Below are 18,275 nucleotides of genomic sequence, written 5' to 3' on the forward strand. Positions count from 1 at the left end.
GCGGCTCACCGCTTCTGCTTGGAGTGCCGCGGCAAGGCTTCCTGAAACTACAGAAAAAATGGAAATGAGTGGTGAGACAAATAACATATTTATAATGTTTGACATCTTTCAATTTTTTTAGGCCTATTTGTCATTACATGCAGTGTCTGTGTGGTTCTAAATAATTATTTATACATACTCTTATGAGCTTATGATACGAGGTGACCAATACTAGCAGCATGAATATTTCCGCCACTATTTCTATAAAAAACATTAGTAGGTACCATTAATACGATGTGGCTGAAAACATGTGCTTAATTCGAATAATATTTACTCAATTTATAGACTAAGATATACAGGAAAGGAAAACAGTAAATCATGATGTCTCTATGGCATTACTTTTTTGTCACCATATATTTTCATTCTTTATTCTCGTGTCATTATTCTGGTGGAATGATGGGTCACGCTACCGCTCATGTTTCTGTGCCATTATTTTCTCCGCCCTGACCTACAAGACATCCCCTCTTCTTGTCCCTTCACGAGAGTCACTTTGTTGCTTCTCACCAAACCGTCACCGTCCTTTCCTTCACTTCCTGTGTTACCCTCGTTTTACTTGATTGGTCTTTTTCACACACAAGAAATCGCTTGTTTCTTTTTTCTTTTCGTTATCAACATATTTTTTATCCCTATTTTTTGTGTCACCCTCTCGCTCTCCCACCTGTATGAAAGAAGAAAAAAAACGCATATTTGGAGACAATTGCCAAATTAGAGAATTCTCGCTTACGTTACCCAGTGCCTTTGATGCTGTACAGAAACTTACATGTTTTAAGGAGTAATTAACACTTAAACGAAATAATTATGAAAGAAAATGGAATACGAATTGAATTAGGGAAACATTAAACATGAGAAATTGAGACTTGAAAAAATGTAACGAATCATATCCTCTGAATCGACATAATCAAAAACCACTCGAGATCGGAAAGAAAAAAATTCCCACTGCCTAATCAAATGCCATCCCGGGAATAACCGTTTAACTAATAAAGGATACTACGTTAAATACTTTTTGCAAAGTCAGTAAAATTAGTACAGTACTTCTACTGTCCTTGCTTTTGTGCATGCAACTACAGTGAGGCTTCCTATGCGTTAAAGACCCAGAGAAGAACCAATTCAAAATCTACAACAACAATAACAACGTGTGTATGTGTGTGTGTGTGTGTGTGTGTGTGTGTGTGTGTGTGTGTGTGTGTGTGTGTGTAATTCACCACGGCCTGATCACGTGTTGGACTCGTAATCGCCAGCAGGTACCCTCCCGACATGAACAAGTGCTCTTTATTGTCGATCTATGGGTATTGCCAGGACCTCACACACCACACACCCCATTCCCCTTGCTAAAGGGGGGACGGTAACCACTCCTAGTTAACGGAAAGAATCCGGCCTGAGCGGGCTTGAACCGCCGCCCTGTCAGGCCGTGAAGCCTGGCAGCGTAGCGCTCTAGCCAGTTGCGTGTGTGTGTGTGTCTGTGTGTGTGTGTGTGTGTGTGTGTGTGTGTGTGAGAGAGAGAGAGAGAGAGAGAGAGAGAGAGAGAGAGAGAGAGAGAGAGAGAGAGAGAGAGAGAGAGAGAGAGAGAGAGAGAGAGAGAGAGAGAGAGAGAGAGAGAGAGAGAGAGAGAGAGAGAGAGAGAGAGCATTATAAAAGAAGCTAAAAATTCATTGCAATAACGTAATGATGGCTTACTATTTTCCTCTCTCACCCGGCAAGTGTTCAAACGATCAGCGAAACATTGCATCAAGCAAAGCGGATGAAATGGCACGGAGAAAAAGTATAGGATCGGGTGGAAAAGAGAGAAAAAAAAGGAAAAGATTTATGGACATACCGCATGGCCAGTCCCGCCGAGGAAGGGCAAGAAAACACGGGCAAGCAAAAGGTTATAATATGGTATTAAAGACAGGATGTTCAGGAAACACAGAGAATAAATAACAAGCGGGGCATTGCAACATGGTGTGAGGGAAGTAATTTGATCGATTAAGAAGAGCAAGAAATGACAGGATGGATATTATTTTTCGTGTTAAGGAAAGGAGGCTCCGGTAAGAGGCAATGGTACACGGGAGATGTAAAGAGGAGGTGGGGATTGTCGTAAGTACCTTAAAGGGGAAAAGATATACCTACAATACAGAGGAAAAAAATATTCCTAAAAAAAGTCCCCCAAAAATGATTATAAAACTGATGGAGAAACATGAGCTATAAAGGAACATATCAATCTCAAGAATAAAAAAATTATTCACTTAAAAATATTACATGACACCTTCCCTAACACTGTTCTTGACAGGAAATATGTGGCGACAATAAGCAAAAAAATACAAGCAATAACGCCATGAAAGTTATATGTGAAATCAATTTATCATACTTTTAGGGACGTGATGAAGAAATATCGTAAAAGAAGAAAAACAACCTCACGAGCAGCGTGACAAAACGAAAAGTTTGTAAAATGAATACAAAGAAAACTTTACCAGGAGAAAGGCTAAAGGAAAAATATGCAGATTTGAATTTCGATTGAGCAAGAAACAATTTTGCCAGAATATTCATTCTTGATAAAGAAAAATAAAGAATGAAAAATAAACTTCGTACGAAACAGCAAATGAACTGCATTATAAATTTATCGGGACTCATCGTTATTTGTCAAAAAATACTGAGCAATCAATGAACATATCAATCTCAGGAATAAAAAAAAAAATTACATGTCACCCTCCGTAACACTGCTCGTGACAGGAAATGTGTGCCATGAGTAAACAAGAAAAAAAGAATTAAGTAACTGTGATGGAAAACTTTCAAACTTCAAGAAATTTCAAATTGATGTACATATTTATCGCCTGTTTCCGTGTGACAACATCGGGGATAATGTTTTCCTCGCTGTCCGTCAGGTTTGTTTTACCTTTAAGTCTGTTTCTTTGTCTCTCCGTTACCAATATGCCTAAAAAAAAACACTACACAGCCACCAAATACGCATGAGAGTATCCCTAGGTAAATCTCAAACTGACTAACCTTTGGAAACACTGTTAAAATGAAGACGACTGAGTGATGGCAAATAAATGAAAATAAATCTATTGGCTGACAGACTTAGGACGTCCTAGTGAAACACCTGGCCGTGCTTCGAGAGCAGACCACGAGGGCTTCCATAAGGTATTGATAGAGTTTGGGAGGGGATCAGGCCACGAGCATGAGTGCTTTACATAGGTGGGTAACCGGAAGTGCTTAGATGCCCCGGGCTAGATCATGAGCGCAACCATTTTTTTTTTCTTTGCTTGCCCCAAAGTTGAGCCGGTCCCTTTCCGATTTAATTCAATATAAAAAAGGGCTATATGATGGGCGATACGTTCTCTTTGGTATACTCTGCTTATTATATTACGTTCTTCGTAGCATATACTGTTATGAAATAAGCTCAAACTTATTCCTGCAAGAAAGATTTCAATACAGTTATCGATGGAGTGTTTTGTTGTTTGATATACGAAAGAAAAAGAGTAGTGTTGGGTGGGCCACAATACAGAGAACGAGAGAAGTGTTCTCCACTTCAGACTCTAAAACAAAAGGGAAGATGAAAGTGCAAACCAATCTGTTTCGCACAGGGCATAGAGAGCAATGCAAAGATGCGGAAATGGATCCCTAAACAGAGCAACAAAGGACACCAAAGAGTTTCATGCTGCCTGGATGCTCCCACCGCCTCGTTCTGCTGTGTTGTCCTTGGCGAAAGACAAGGGGTAACAACAATGAAAATGTGAAAGTGAGTTTTGATATGAGTGTATACTCCTGAACAACAACCAGCAAAAAATAAATTGAATCGGAATGGTTTCAGTTCAATGAAATAAAATAGTATACAGAAACATTGTTAAAGTCAGTTAAGAGACATAACACTTAGAGACACATGGTTAGCATACAAGACTCATGAGAGATGTAAAATACCACCAAGGAAGACGAAAACGATAAAACAGGAATTAATCCAGAGCCAATGGCGACGCAAAATATGTGATGAACACTGAATATTATTATGATAAGTGTTTGCAACTGTGTGCGTGTGTGTGTGTGTGTGTGTGTGTGTGTGTGTGTGTGTGTGTGTGTCAAGCAATCGATAAGGGTATATGCCGTGCTGTGGGACACCAAACCCGCGGGTTCCTCCGGGCGTCTCCATGCAGGCCCCATTCTCATCTTCATGGCAGGATCTGTCGACTTGCTCCGGCCATGAACTCTGTGGGCATCCTCAGCCTCTGTCACTCGGTATTGTCTCTTAAAAAAAAAATGGTGAGCAGGGTCGGCCTCTGAGTAGCGTGCTACATACTCGCAGTGGTGGGCACGGTACCGCTAATCCGCTAACCTGCGTCCGAAGACGAAATTTTGACAAAAAATAAATTCGACATTGCCTCTCCTCAAAAGTACAGTGCTCCATTATTACGTTTCATTATATAACATAACAATGAAGTACTGTATTGATGATGAAATATGCACCCTTTTTGGGTGAGGGAGTATAAGAAAAGAGTATATATGAAACATACATTACACATATTCAGCTACAACATCAATGTCTATTATTTTCTTTCACAAAACGTTCGTCATCATAAGGTATAAAGTAAAATGTATTCATATGCCTAATTATAGGAACTGTACTACAAACTAGAATACAGTTTAATGTACAGAAACTTCACAGAATATAAACATGTGGATGAAAAGAGGGTGCGGTGATGACGGGAAGGTCGGAAAGGTTAGTGGCGTGTGAGATGCGCGCATGAACGGCAGCTTGCCAGTGTAAGGGTTTTAATTAAAGGCTCAGTAGGCAGGTCGGAGGTAATTTTTCAATGAACTGGCCCTCAACATCTTCAACAAGACTCCTGACATACCCCTCCTAGTCTCTTCTCAGGAGAGCTCTAGTCCTACGCGACAGAGGCCTATATGGGTGCTAATTTCCGACAAGCCTGGCAGTATGACTTTTTTTCCAGCCCCTTCCAGTAGGCAAAACCTCTGCTTGATCATGATCTCGGGCACTATCCATTCCTCTCCTCTACACCTTAAGAATTTTCACGTTTGATGGCATCCTAAAGTCTCAAGAGTGCTGAGCACACTGAACCAAATTTAGACTACCTGCATGCACATGAACACATGCTAAGTCTTTCAGTCTCTATAGATGAAACACAGTATGATTATATCTTGAGATTCGTCTTGACATTGCATGAAGCTTTAGAGTTGCAACAGCAAGCTTATGATTAGTTGCAAAGAACTCTGCACTTCGGAAATCTCTGCAGTTCTGAAAGATCCTCCAACGAGTTTTTACCAGGTAAAGGCAAAGTTAGGAGCATACGCTATAGCTGCGTGTGGCCACAGTGCTCATCTCCGTCGCATTGGTCCTTGAGCCTACGGTGAAAGGAGCCGGAACACAGGCTCAGTGTGACATCCGGGTTACCACAACTTACCTTCCCCAGGTTTCCCCAGGTACCCATTTATCGACCAGCACGAAAGGGAGGATGAACAGCAGGGTAAGCTTCACGCCGACTGCCCGGGCTAGGACTCGAACCCGGGCCCGCGGATTCGTAGCTAGGTACGCTAGCCTCTAGACCAGGGTTTCTCAACGTGGGCCATATGGCCCCCCTGGGGGCCATAAGAAATTTTCAGGGGCCATAGAATAAAATAAGGAAAATGGGGGGCCACAGGGGGCCACAGAACTTCCTAAGTTTGCGTTGCTCATATGAGCTTAATATTTTCATATTTGTTTTATGGTGTTTTCTGATCAGCTGTTCTACTGCTTCATTTAGCGACTTCAGCGTCTTTTTGCTGTAACCCTGGCAACATTCACCTCCCATGAGCTGACAACACTGCATTCAGGGTTGCTATGTTTGTCCTTTTAAGTACATTCTACCCATTTTGGTCCGTTTGTCCGTTAATTTTCCTGAAAAAAGAAAGGACAGCCTTAATCTGTCTTTTTTTTTACACAGTATATCTTTTTCCTGCTTACACGTTAACATACGGCAGCGCTAACGAATTGAGTCAGACTGTCAGAGCAAGTTCGTGTACGTAGTGGTACCAGTATTGGACGCGTTAGGACTCAGGAAGGCTGATCCTGACAACGATCATTACTATATCTACTTCCCAAGATGTAGTAACTCAGGGGGTGCCACGAGAACTCAAATTACCTTGGAGGGGGCCACTGCCGAAAAAAGGTTGAGAAGCCCTGCTCTAGACCACGGTGGAATTTTTATTCACTGATTTGATTATTATCAAGATATTTTAGGAATAAAATGTAATCTCTTTGGCACCCCTGCCAGCTTTGTTATACTAGGTATAGCAGTGCAGCTCTAGTCTCTGGTACCAAGAACCTGAAATATTCAACCCCCTGAAACTTGCAAATTTCAGGGATATAGACTTGTTGATGTTCCTGGTACCAGAATAATGGGGACCAACACATAACTCATAAGCAACTCTGCCAGTGTCAGTAGCAGCATAGTTAATAAGAAAATAATAATGAACAAAGAAGAAATTAACTGGTTTTAAGGAAACATCTTTTCGGTTACACATTAAGATGGTGTTTTTGGCATGATACGGCTAAAAGAGCAATGGAATCAGCAGCAGAATTATTCAACAGTTATCTCTTATCAATATGTTATGAAAATTACAGGGTAACGTTATACGAAGTCTTTTCAAGATAGTCACAGTTTTTTTTACAGCAAAGGAAGCAGCTCAAGGGCAATAATATATGAAAACAAAAAAGTCCGATAACCATTGCCCCCTATAAAAGTGAGTAGAGTGGCCAAAAGAGAGGTCAGTATCTGGTAGAGGTGTCTTGATATACTCTTAAAATGATGAAGTCGTAGGCAGGAGGAAATGTAGACGAAGGAAGGCTGCTCCAGAGTCTACCAGTGAAGGGGTGAAAGAATGAAAGAAGTTGCCGCCTAAATTGTTTAAAAAGAAACTCATTATTGATGAAAAGGAACAAAAGCTGTTACTTACACAATTATGATAATCTTCAAAACCGATGCGAATATCCACTGATAACTAAGGCGAAGCTGACCCATATGTTTCAGGAATTTCCAAGACTTATAAAAACGTACATAGAAAGTAAATGCAAGGTTCTCTTTTTTTTCGTGAGGGTTACGTTCCCGCGAGGGTTACGTTCCCGCGAGTGGTCGAAACCGCGAACGCTCAAATTGCTTCTAAGCTTTTCCATTATTATGTTTATTTTTAAGTTGATACGTTTTTCTTCTCGTTGACACTTGGTTATTTTTCTTTATTTATATTTGTCTCTGAAGTGGCTGAACCACGTCCAGAAGCCGTGTGAAAAGCAGGTGATGAACACAATGAAAACAACAGCGTCACATAACCGAATAGGAACGCGCGACTGGGGAGTGAGGCGCGGCGGTGGTTAATTTCAAATTTATGACCCAGACATAAGAATCTTTAAAATGATTTATTTTTAGAATAACTAATAAGAATTAAATCAATGAATAAAAAATAACGCGAATAAAAAGGGAACACTGTAGTGAGAGATACTGGCAGGGAGTAAGGGGATGTCAGTCGAGGTTGTCAGACGCGGAAAAAGAAATCTCATCAATGAAATTACTTTGAAGTTATGAGTAGAAAATCACATTATTTTCTATTCGGTAATCTTCAGTCATTTATGCATAGAGTTGACGTCCGTGGTTGATGGGATTTAGATGAGGCAAAGGGGAGGTGCGTGGGATGTTCTGAAAAAAAACATGTTCTGGTAAGAATGGAAAGTACGGAAATCTGTAAGATTAAAAAAAAAGCGAAAGTACGCAAAGATACCTTGACGTCACGCTAAAGAACGTGATTAAGTTGATAAATCTCAGACAAGCAGAAGACAAGAATTTACTTTTTTTACAATCAGCGCCGGCAGGCTTTCTCGGTGGGGTCTGGTGAACCTTGGTGAGGCCTTGGCCCATTATGGCGCAGGCGTGTTTTATAGAGGTGTCATCTTGCTTGGCTTATGGTCCCCCCATAAGCTAAATAATCTAGAGACAGGGTTGACAGGTGGTCTTTCAGGACAATATGTGGGTAGTCTTAGCTGAAAGGTGTCAGCTTGAAGCGGCGGGAGGGACTCGAACCCAGGTCCTTCAGGACACCTTACCCGTACGCTGACCACTTAGCCACCGCATCCCTTGGTAGGGCTTGGCAGATACCGTTTTCTTACAATACTTGATGACTGTGGCACCGGCACTGTTACTAACATCCAAAAGTTGAGGCTCATGGCGCTGCGTGGCCTCACTGACTCAATACTAGGAGGCGGTGAATGAGTGGTCAGCGTGAGGGCCCAGAGTGCAGGAGGACGCAGGTTTGCATCTCGCCCGCCGCTACAAACAAGCTGGCAATTATTCAGTCATCGAACATTGACCAAATACTACCCATATGCTGTTCTGAAGCTCACATACCAACCCAAATTGTAGTTTCTCTCTAAAAGAGGATCAAGAATTAAGTGAGACAGGGTTACATCGTTGCCCCATCACATTCCAACAGCTTTAGGGAAAGGGATTTGGCCCAAATGTGGATTAAATTCGACGTGTAACATCTATTGGCAATACCACGATCGCCGATCTTGTTTTTGCTGATGATGGAGAAATCCTCACTGATTCACTGGAGATTCTGGCGATAGCTCTTAGAGGAGGCTAAGTCATTGGGACTTCCGGTTCTCTAAGGCAATACCAAGTTACAAGTGCTTGGAGTCTTACTGGACAAAACAGTAAAATATGTTCACGTGTGTGTCGAAGACACTGATATATTGGAAAATTAACATAAATAAGGTAGTGCAAAACAGCGACAGTTAAAGTTAAGAAATCTTACTGCGGATGAGCTTGACCCGCGGCGTTTTTTTTTTTTTACAGCAAGAAGACAGCTCAGGGGCACAAAAAGTGCTGGTTAACTCTTCACATAAGGGTTTGGACAGTTAACTCTTACATAGTTGGAAGTCGAGTGCAGCGGGGCCGCGGGAGGGGGAGCGTGATGTTTAGCAAGTCAGAGAAAGCAGTCGCGTGGAAATATCGATGCTGTGTGAGTGAGCCCCCATGAGATGCATACACTGGCGGAGATGTACAGAACATCCAGCCTCGAGGAGCTGATTTTAGTAGAGATGAGAGATAGCAGTTGAGATTTTGAGTTAAGGATAGACCGAGGATGTTTTAGTGTTGGGGAAGGTGATAGCTGGTGTTGTCCAATCAAATAATAGTAAGGTCTGAGGCTAAGCGTTCTAACAGAAAAGAGTGGGAGATAGGGAACCTGTGGGGGACACACACTGTTACTTTTAATAGAAAGGTGGTGAATCTTATGTGCTCCTTCAGTACGAGTATATGGTGTTGTGCAGAAGAACAAAGATCTGGATCTTGAAGTCCTTTGTGCTTAAAGACTTTACTAATAAGTGTCACCGCAGAATGATCAGATACCACTGGAACGAGAATTTGTCAACTGTGATATTACTGAGAGACTGAATCGAGCCCAATTACCTGCATAGTCCGTAAACGGTTACTCTGGCTATATGAGCACGTGGAACTCAACCCAGAAGTCGATTTTACTCTACAAATTGTTTTTGTAAGAGGCAAATCTGAGTGGAGGATACCAACGGTAATGATTCATTTGAGGGCATGCGCTAAAGCTGTGTGTGACCTCGTGCTCGTGTCCGTCACATTAGCCCTTGACCCCGTGGTGGGAAATAACCCATAAGTGTACAAAAGCTATTTATAGTTTTTTTTTTATTATTATCAGGAATTGGATTCCATCACTTGGTACAAATACAATGTATAGAAAATGTGTTAAATGTTGTTCTTGTTAGTGAATACACGAAATTAAGGTGATGTCTAGTATCTTGGTTATGGTGAAAGACATGAAATATTCTGCATTTGTGACCATTATCATAAACTAAATCAGCTTCCTCGAGACTGGGCGTTCTGCATTGTCTCTACCAGTTTTCCCCTTTCAGAGATGTTGACCATATACAGTACAAGGGCCTTATCCGCCCTCGTATAGAGTATGCATTTCATGCTTGAGAGGCTCCACATACACAGAGCTTTTGGACAGAGTTGAGTCAGAGGCTCTTCGTCTCATCAGTTCCATTCCTCTTACTGACAACCTTCCATCTCTGAAATTCCGCGGCTCTTCTGAACTTGCTAACTACATGCCTTCTCCCTTCCAGCGGCCCCGCTGCACTCGATTTTCGACTCTAACTTATCCTTATACTGTCCACATGCAAGACCATTATGCAAGAGTTAACCAGCATCTTCATTCTTTCATCCCTTTCACAGGTAAACTTTGGAACAGGCTTCCTTTGTCTTCCTTTCTTTGGCATGCCTACAACTTGAATTCTTTCCCAAGGGGGAGAGTATCAAGACACATTTCCATCCGAAATTGACCTCTCTTTTGGCCACTCTTCCTTACTTCTTCATAGAAGCAGATCTTAGCGGGCTTTTTTTTATTTGTTTTTCCCCTCGAGCTGCTTCCTTTATTGTGAAAAAAAGACATTATCAGGAAATATTTTACTGGATCAAATTTTAGTTGTCTTAAACTATTGAAGAGCATGTCTGTTGGATGGAATGGTGTCCTGCATGAATTCAGCCTTTCTCGGAGGGCTCCCGGAGGATGGCGGCGTGAGGTGAAAGAGGCAACGCGGCCCCCCTGATATGCCCTCATTGATTACCTGATTACCCCTTTAAATGGGTAAGATGAAAATCAAATAGAATAAAAAGTTGTCGTCCTAAATCTACCATAAAAAAGCAGCCTTTTGTGATGTTGTAATTGAATTCCGTCCACAAGAGGATAAATCTGTTGTTGAAAATGGAGATAATTATACAGTTCCATGATAAGCCCTTTAGTAGCTTTGCTAATCACTGACTCGTCAACAAAAAATTCACGTGCGTGGTGAATCTCCTCTACCTTTCACGCATCTATACACATACGAAATGATTATGTCGTGATATCGTTTACTGCGGCTACAGAGTAATGTATTATTATTTATGATATCGTATCCCTGACATTCGATTTATTTACGTTTAAAATAACTAACGAATTAGCTGTACATAATAGTACTGACATTTCAACTTGTTTTACACAATGTCTAATACATCTAAAAAGATATAATTTCTAAGGGTCCTTGGCATTAACCGGTACATTAAGGACGGGAAGCTAAACTCTCAATCGCACACCTTATATATATATACTAGATTCTAGAATGATAACAACCTGACCTTCCCTCGGACACTGTCCACACAAGAATGAACGCTGCAGATGCTCAGTTAGGACGTTCTTAATATATTAAGAGTCGCTATTAAAGTCATTAAGGAAGGCAAGGAATTAAAACTAAGGTGTATTCACAGGAACACACACACACACACACACACACACACACACACACACACACACACACACACACACACACACACACACACACACACATACGCGCACGCACGCACACTAAAACAGATGCATTCACTTCATCTAAGTGGCAAGGTTACTAGCCATGCTGGTAAACACTGCCAAGGAAGGAAGTGACAGCAACACCAGGTGAAGGGCAAGGCCTTGGAAGCACTGGGACGTGACAATACTGGAGGAAACCGGAGAGGCGCTGCGGGTGATTAGCAAGTCGAGGAATATATTTTCGAAAGGTGAATAGAGCATGTGGAAACGTATGAAGGATCCCGGCAAGGTGGTAGAGTAGGAGAGGGAGATGGTAGGAGTGATGGGTTGGCCGTGGTGGTTATAGTGGTGGAAAGGAAAGGCTATGGGTGAGCGTTAGTAGGGTGGTAAACAAGGGAGGGAGTTAACGTGTGAGGTAGGATGAAGTGAAGAGGAAGGCTGGTGGAAGGGAAGGGGGTAGGGCAGAAGTGTGTGTGTTGAGGAGGGTCTTGGTGGTGTGGGAGGCAGTGGGTGTCTTGAGATGGGCGACAGAAGAGGAGGAAATACGGTGGGTCGTTTGGTGACGTGATCAAGAGGCAGTGTGTGTGTGTGTGTGTGTGTGTGTGTGAGAGAGAGAGAGAGAGAGAGAGAGAGAGAGAGAGAGAGAGAGAGAGAGAGAGAGAGAGAGAGAGAGAGAGAGAGAGAGAGAGAGAGAGAGAGAGAGAGAGAGAGAGAGGAGAAGAGAAGAGAAGAGAAGAGAAGAGAAGAAGAAAAGAGATGAGAAGAGAAGAGAAGAGAAGAGAAGAGAAGAGAAGAGAAGAGAAGAAGAAAAGAAAAGAAAAGAAAAGAAGAGAAGAGAAGAAGAAAAGAAAAGAAAAGAGAAGAGAAGAGAAGAAGAGAAGAGAAGAGAAGAGAGGAAAAGAAGAAAAGAGAAGAGAAGAGAAGAGAAGAGAAGAGAAGAGAAGAGAAGAGAGGAGAAGAAGAAAAGAGAAGAGAAGAAGAAAATTAAAGAAAAGAAAAGAAAAGAGAAGAGAAGAGAAGAGAAGAGAAGAGAAGAGAAGAAGAAAAGAAAAGAGAAGAGAAGAGAAGAGAAGAGAAGAAGAAAAGAAAAGAAAAGAAAAGAGAAGAGAAGAGAAGAAGAAAAGAAAAGAGAAGAGAAGAGAAGAAGAAAAGAAAAGAGAAGAGAAGAGAAGAGAAGAAGAAAAGAAAAGAGAAGAGAAGAGAAGAAGAAAAGAAAAGAGAAGAGAAGAGAAGAAGAAAAGAAAAGAGAAGAGAAGAGAAGAGAAGAGAAGAGAAGAAGAAAAGAAAAGAAAAGAGAAGAGAAGAGAAGAGAAGAAGAAAAGAAAAGAAAAGAGAAGAGAAGAAGAAAAGAAAAGAAAAGAGAAGAGAAGAGAAGAGAAGAAGAAAAGAAAAGAGAAGAGAAGAAGAAAAGAAAAGAAAAGAAAAGAGAAGAGAAGAGAAGAGAAGAAGAAAAGAGAAGAGAAGAGAAGAGAAGAAGAAAAGAAAAGAGAAGAGAGGAGAAGAAGAAAAGAAAAGAGAAAAGGAGAGGAGAGGAGAGGAAAGGAGAGAAGAGAAGAGAAGAGAAGAGAAGAGAAGAGAAGAGAAGAAGAAAAGAGAAGAGAAGACAAGAGAAAAGAGAAGAGAAGAGAAGAGAAGAGAAGAGAAGAAAAGACAAGGGAAGAGAAGAGAAGAGAAGAGAAGAGAAGAGAAGAGAAGAGAAGAGAAGAGAAGAGAAGAAAAGAGAGGAGAGCAGAGAAGAGAAGAGAAGAAAAGAGAGGAGAGCAGAGAAGAGAAGAGAAGAGAAGAGAAGAAAAGAAAAGAGAGAAGAGAAGAGAAGAGAAGAGAAGAGAAGAGAAGAGAAGAAGAAAAGAGAAGAGAAGAGAAGAGAAGAGAAGAGAAGAGAAGAGAAGAGAAGAGAAGAGAAGAGAAGAGAAGAGAAGAGAAGAGAAGAGAAGAGAAGAGAAGAAGAAAAGAGAAGAGAAGAGAAGAGAAGAGAAGAAGAAAAGAAAAGAGATGAGAAGAGAAGAGAAGAGAAGAGAAGAAGAAAAGAAAAGAGAAGAAGAAAAGAAAAGAAAAGAAAAGAAAAGAAAAGAAAAGAGGAGAGGAGAGAAGAGAAGATAAGAGAAGAGAAGAGAAGAAAAGAGAAGAGAAGAGAAGAGAAGAGAAAAGAAAAGGAAAGAAAGAAAAGAAAAGAAGAGAAGAGAAGAGAAGAGAAGAAAAGAGAAGAGAAGAGAAGAGAAGAGAAGAGAAGAGAAGAGAAGAGAAGAGAAGAGAAGAGAAGAGAAGAGAAGAGAAGAGAAGAAAAGAGAAGAGAAGAGAAGAGAAGAGAAGAGAAGAGAAGAAAAGAGAAGAGAAGAGAAGAGAAGAGAAGAGAAGAGAAGAGAAGAGAAGAAAAGAGAAGAGATAAGAAGAAAAGAAAAGAAAAGAGAAGAGAAGAAGAAAAGGAAAGAAAAGAGAAGAGAAGAAGAAAAGAAAATAGAAGAGAACAGAACAGAACAGAAGAGAAGAGAAGAGAAGAGAAGAAGAAAAGAAAAGAGAAGAGAAGAGAAGAGAAGAGAAAAGAAAAGAGAAGAGAAGAAGAAAAGAAAAGAGAAAAGAAGAGAAGAGAAGAGAAGAGAAGAGAAGAGAAGAGAAGAGAAGGGAAGGAAAGGGAAGGGAAGGGAAGAGAAGAGAAGAGAAGAGAAAATAAGAGAAAAGAAGAAGAGAAGAGGAGAGGAGAGAAGAGAGTGGGAGGGACGGATTTTGAGGAGTCGACTGGTGTTAAAACTTCATTTCGATGGCATTCCAGTTCCATCACGCACCCTCGGAAAATTTTGGCCACAACTTTGCATTTTCTGGAATTTCCTTCTCTCTTTTCTTCATATCCCTCCCTCCACATATTCACCCACGCACAGTTTTCCTTCTTTCTTCATCCTCTCCTCTCTCAACATAACCCTCCTTTATCCCTTCAACTACCTCTGTAACATGTCATATCCATACGATGCAGATATTTTTCTTCCTCTTTCTCCATCCTCCGCAAAAAAGAAGAAAAAAAAACTTCCCTTCACCGTCTTCACCCACACAACGCTCTCTCTCTCTCCGTGGTCAAAATTATCTTCCTTTACCCTTTCACCCACACCTCGTCACCCACAACGTTTTTCCTTTATATTGACACTCTCCATCCTCAACAAAACCCTCCTTCATTCCCTTCAACTACCTCCGTAATACATCATATCCTCCCATTGATGTCTTTTTCCTGCCCTTCCTTCGTTCCAGCAAACACCCCACTCTTCCCTTTCCCGACTTCACCCACACAGCATTCTCTTTTTCCTTTACTTTCTCTACAGTCAAAATAGTCTTACATCATCCCTTCGCTTGCTCCTAATTTACGTCATCTCTTCCCCTGCCTCTAATTTATGTCTTCATCCCTTTTCTTGCCTTCAATTTATATTTTTATCCACGCAATGATCTCTTCTTTTCACTTCCTCCGCTCTCAACATAATCTTCCTCCATATCTTCGCCTAGTTCCCCTTCAAGCCTTTGTCCATAAAATACCCTTGTTTTTTCCTCCTTCACTTCCTCCACGGTCACCATGCCCCTCCTTTAACCCTTTGCTTCCATCCCCTTCAAGTCTTCTCTCTACAATACATGTTTTTAACTTTAAGTAATTCTCAACATGACCTTCATTTAACAGCTTCCATTTCACATCATCATATAATTATACAGTGCTTTCGACTTTCGACTACATTTATTTTCTTTCCTTCCTATAGGTTACATAATTATAACTCTCCTTCATTCTTAATTCCCCCATCTACTTCCCATTCGCGTTTTCACCCACATGATACTTATTCTTCTTCAGGTTCTCCACCCTCAACCTTTCTTCATCTTTTACCTCCTTTGCGTCTTGATCTACGCAATGCTCCAGGTTTTCCCTCCCTCCATCCTCAACAAACCTACCTTCCTCCTCCATTTACCTGTTGTCCTCACTTCTGCAGACAACAATATCCTTCATCCCATGACTTACTTTCCCTTCACGTCTTCATCCCCAAACGGCCCTTGTGTTTACTCCTTTTGCCCTTCCTCCACGGTCAATATATTCTTTCTTCCTCCATACACCTCCGAATGTCTTCACCCACACAGTGTTTTCGATTTTTTCTTTACTTTCCTCTTCGACAACATAACCTCCTTTCATCTCTTCACCTGTTCCCTTTTCAAAATCCTCTCGTTTTTTCTCCTTCCCTTCCTCCACTGTCAACATAACCCTCCTTCATCCCTTCACCTGATTCCCCTCACCCCTGCACGGAATAATCTCACCTGTCTCTCTAGCAGCGCCCTCACTCTCCTAATAAGCATAACTCAGGGATTACGGCTCTCTCACCTGCTCCTAATTACCTGGCGCGGTGATTAGCCTTACTCGGCAGGGAGGCAGCGGCGTGCAGGAGTCTGGCTGGTGAAGGTGAGCTGTTCCCAACCCGGGGACTCACTACCCGAAAGGAGGGTGATGACCTGAATGACCCAACCGCCTTTCTCCTGCTTCAATTCCATCAGAGTCTACGGCCTCCACACCCCGTCTTTCCGAGCAGGTCAAGTAAGTGGACGCGAGGGCGAAGGAAAGAGAAAACAGGGACGCCAAAGAGATGAGGAAGGGATGGTGATATTGAGAAGGACAAGAGAAGAAAGGAAATTGTGAAAATGGAATAGGTGTGAGAAGGAGCGTTTGGAAATGCACGAAGGGATGGTTTGGGAAACGTCTAGACGTTGAGGAGGGGAAAGGCCGCTGAACATTACACAGGATGGAGAGGAGTGTCGGACGGTGGAATGAGCAAAGAAAGAGAGGATTCGAGAAGATATATACACAGGTAAGATTCGAGTGAAGGACACTATAAATTCTACATCCACAAAATGCTTAAAAAGAATCAGATAAAGTAAGCAGATGAATGAGAGAGCTGAGAAAAAGACACTTAAGGCCGTATTCTTAAAACATTTCAGCGCCCATGCACACACACTTAACAAAGCTTTCGTAGGGGTATGGGGCATTTCCAGGGGTAGTTTTATGACCCTGGTGGTAGTTTGACCCTTCTTCTGTACCGTGAACCCAAACAAACACTCATTAGAACCCGACTGATCTCCTTTTCGGTCTTTGGAGATAGATGATGTGAGAGGAACAAGCGTCTGGCAATATCAACCTAATAGGGTCGTATTACAAGACATTTCGCCTCCCAAGAACACATATTTGACAAGGCTTTCGTAGGAGTTGTGGGCATTTCCAGGAGTAGCTTTATGACCCTGGTGGTAGTTTGACCCTTCTTCTGTACCATGAACCTGAAGAAACACTTATTAGAACTCGAGTGACCCCCTCTTTGACCTTTAGAAATAGCTGGTGTGAGAAGCGAAAGTGTCTGATAATACAGTTCTAATGTAAACACAAGCAAGAGGCATGTTAAAGCCCTCCCACAACTTTCACACTCACGAAACACGTAGAAAGGTGCGCATCAATGAATTTATGGTGCACAAATGACGAACGTAAAACAAGGATCAAAACAGAACGAAAAAATTCACACAATTCGCATAAAATAATAAATGTGGAGCAGGGAAGAGTCAACCAGAGCAAATATCATGAGTGTTATTACCAGTTTGTGTGGCCAGAAATCCTGATGACAATGCTTCACTTGCCTTCAGCGTCGGTCCAGGACACGAAAACTGCAAACTGAAATTCGCAGAAAACAAGCAACGCGCTCCAGAGAGAACGGGGACTTAAGGGTGTAATTCATTAGACCTATAATTTTACACTCGAACGCGTTACTTCGAGGTTGATTGGCTGTTGGCAGTGATCCCCCTGCCTCTGATGCTTTAGTTCCCTAATTATACGGCGTCCTCTGCTCCCGGAGATAGTCAGATATGCTGAACTAAAAATACTCTAACAGAAATTCAGTATCGAAACCCCAACAGCCCTCAGCCTTGGTGCAATCAGATTCTCTAAAACAGGAGCGCGTATTTTCGTTCTCCGTAATCAAATACATGGGTCTAATAATTAAAAAAATCATGCCTAATTTCAGAATCGAAATCCCGATATCACTCAGATCCCGTAATGCAGATACTATGAAAACAAGAACGCATGTTTCCTTTCCCACGTTTACATTAGCAGTTTCCCTCTTATCGTTTTTACTCGTTCCAAAAATATTCCTTCGTGAAGCGTTACTCACCAGAACCCACCCAACAGATGAAGACACCACGCCCGCCTTTTCCACCCCGACCCGCATCTTGGCTCTACCTAGCACATAAAAAATCTCTCTCTCTCTCTCTCTCTCTCTCTCTCTCTCTCTCTCTCTCTCTCTCTCTCTCTCTCTCTCTCTCTCTCTCTCTCTCTCTCTCTCTCTCTCTCTCTCTCTCTCTCTCTCTCTCTCTCTCTCTCTCTCTCTCTCTCTCTCTCTCTCTCTCTCTCTCTCTCTCTGTGTGTGTGTGTGTGTGTGTGTGTGTGTGTGTTTTAAGTAAAAGTAGCAAAGTTAATAAATTCCCCTGGCGCTGCTTCTGAAAGTAGTAGACAGTGAGAAAATTCCAGAGAGAAAGTAAGACTCGTTTGGAGATGTCTTGTTTTTTCCATCCTGAAAATATTCAAGTTGTAGGTAACAAGAAATACCGAGGAAAAAAGGCCGGCCCAATTTTTTTTTTTTTTTTTAACGTTTCGGTTTATGGCATGTAAGCTTTCTTGGTGGGGCCTGATGGTCAGCCCCAGCCCGTTGAGGCGCAGGCAAGTGTTTTATAGTGGCGCCGTCTTGCTTGGCTCATGCTGCCTCGCGGAGGTTATCTTTGAGCCTCTCTTTAGTGAGAGAATCGGGAGAGAGTCCGGGTTGATAGATCTTCAGGACAGCATGTGGGTAGTCTTTGTTTTCGCCACTCGGCGGTGACTGAAAAATCCCAACAGGGGCGGCGGACAGGACTCGGCAGGA

The sequence above is a fragment of the Eriocheir sinensis genome, chromosome 58 (assembly GCF_024679095.1).
Source record: "Eriocheir sinensis breed Jianghai 21 chromosome 58, ASM2467909v1, whole genome shotgun sequence".
NCBI classification, from domain to species: Eukaryota; Metazoa; Arthropoda; class Malacostraca; order Decapoda; family Varunidae; genus Eriocheir; species Eriocheir sinensis.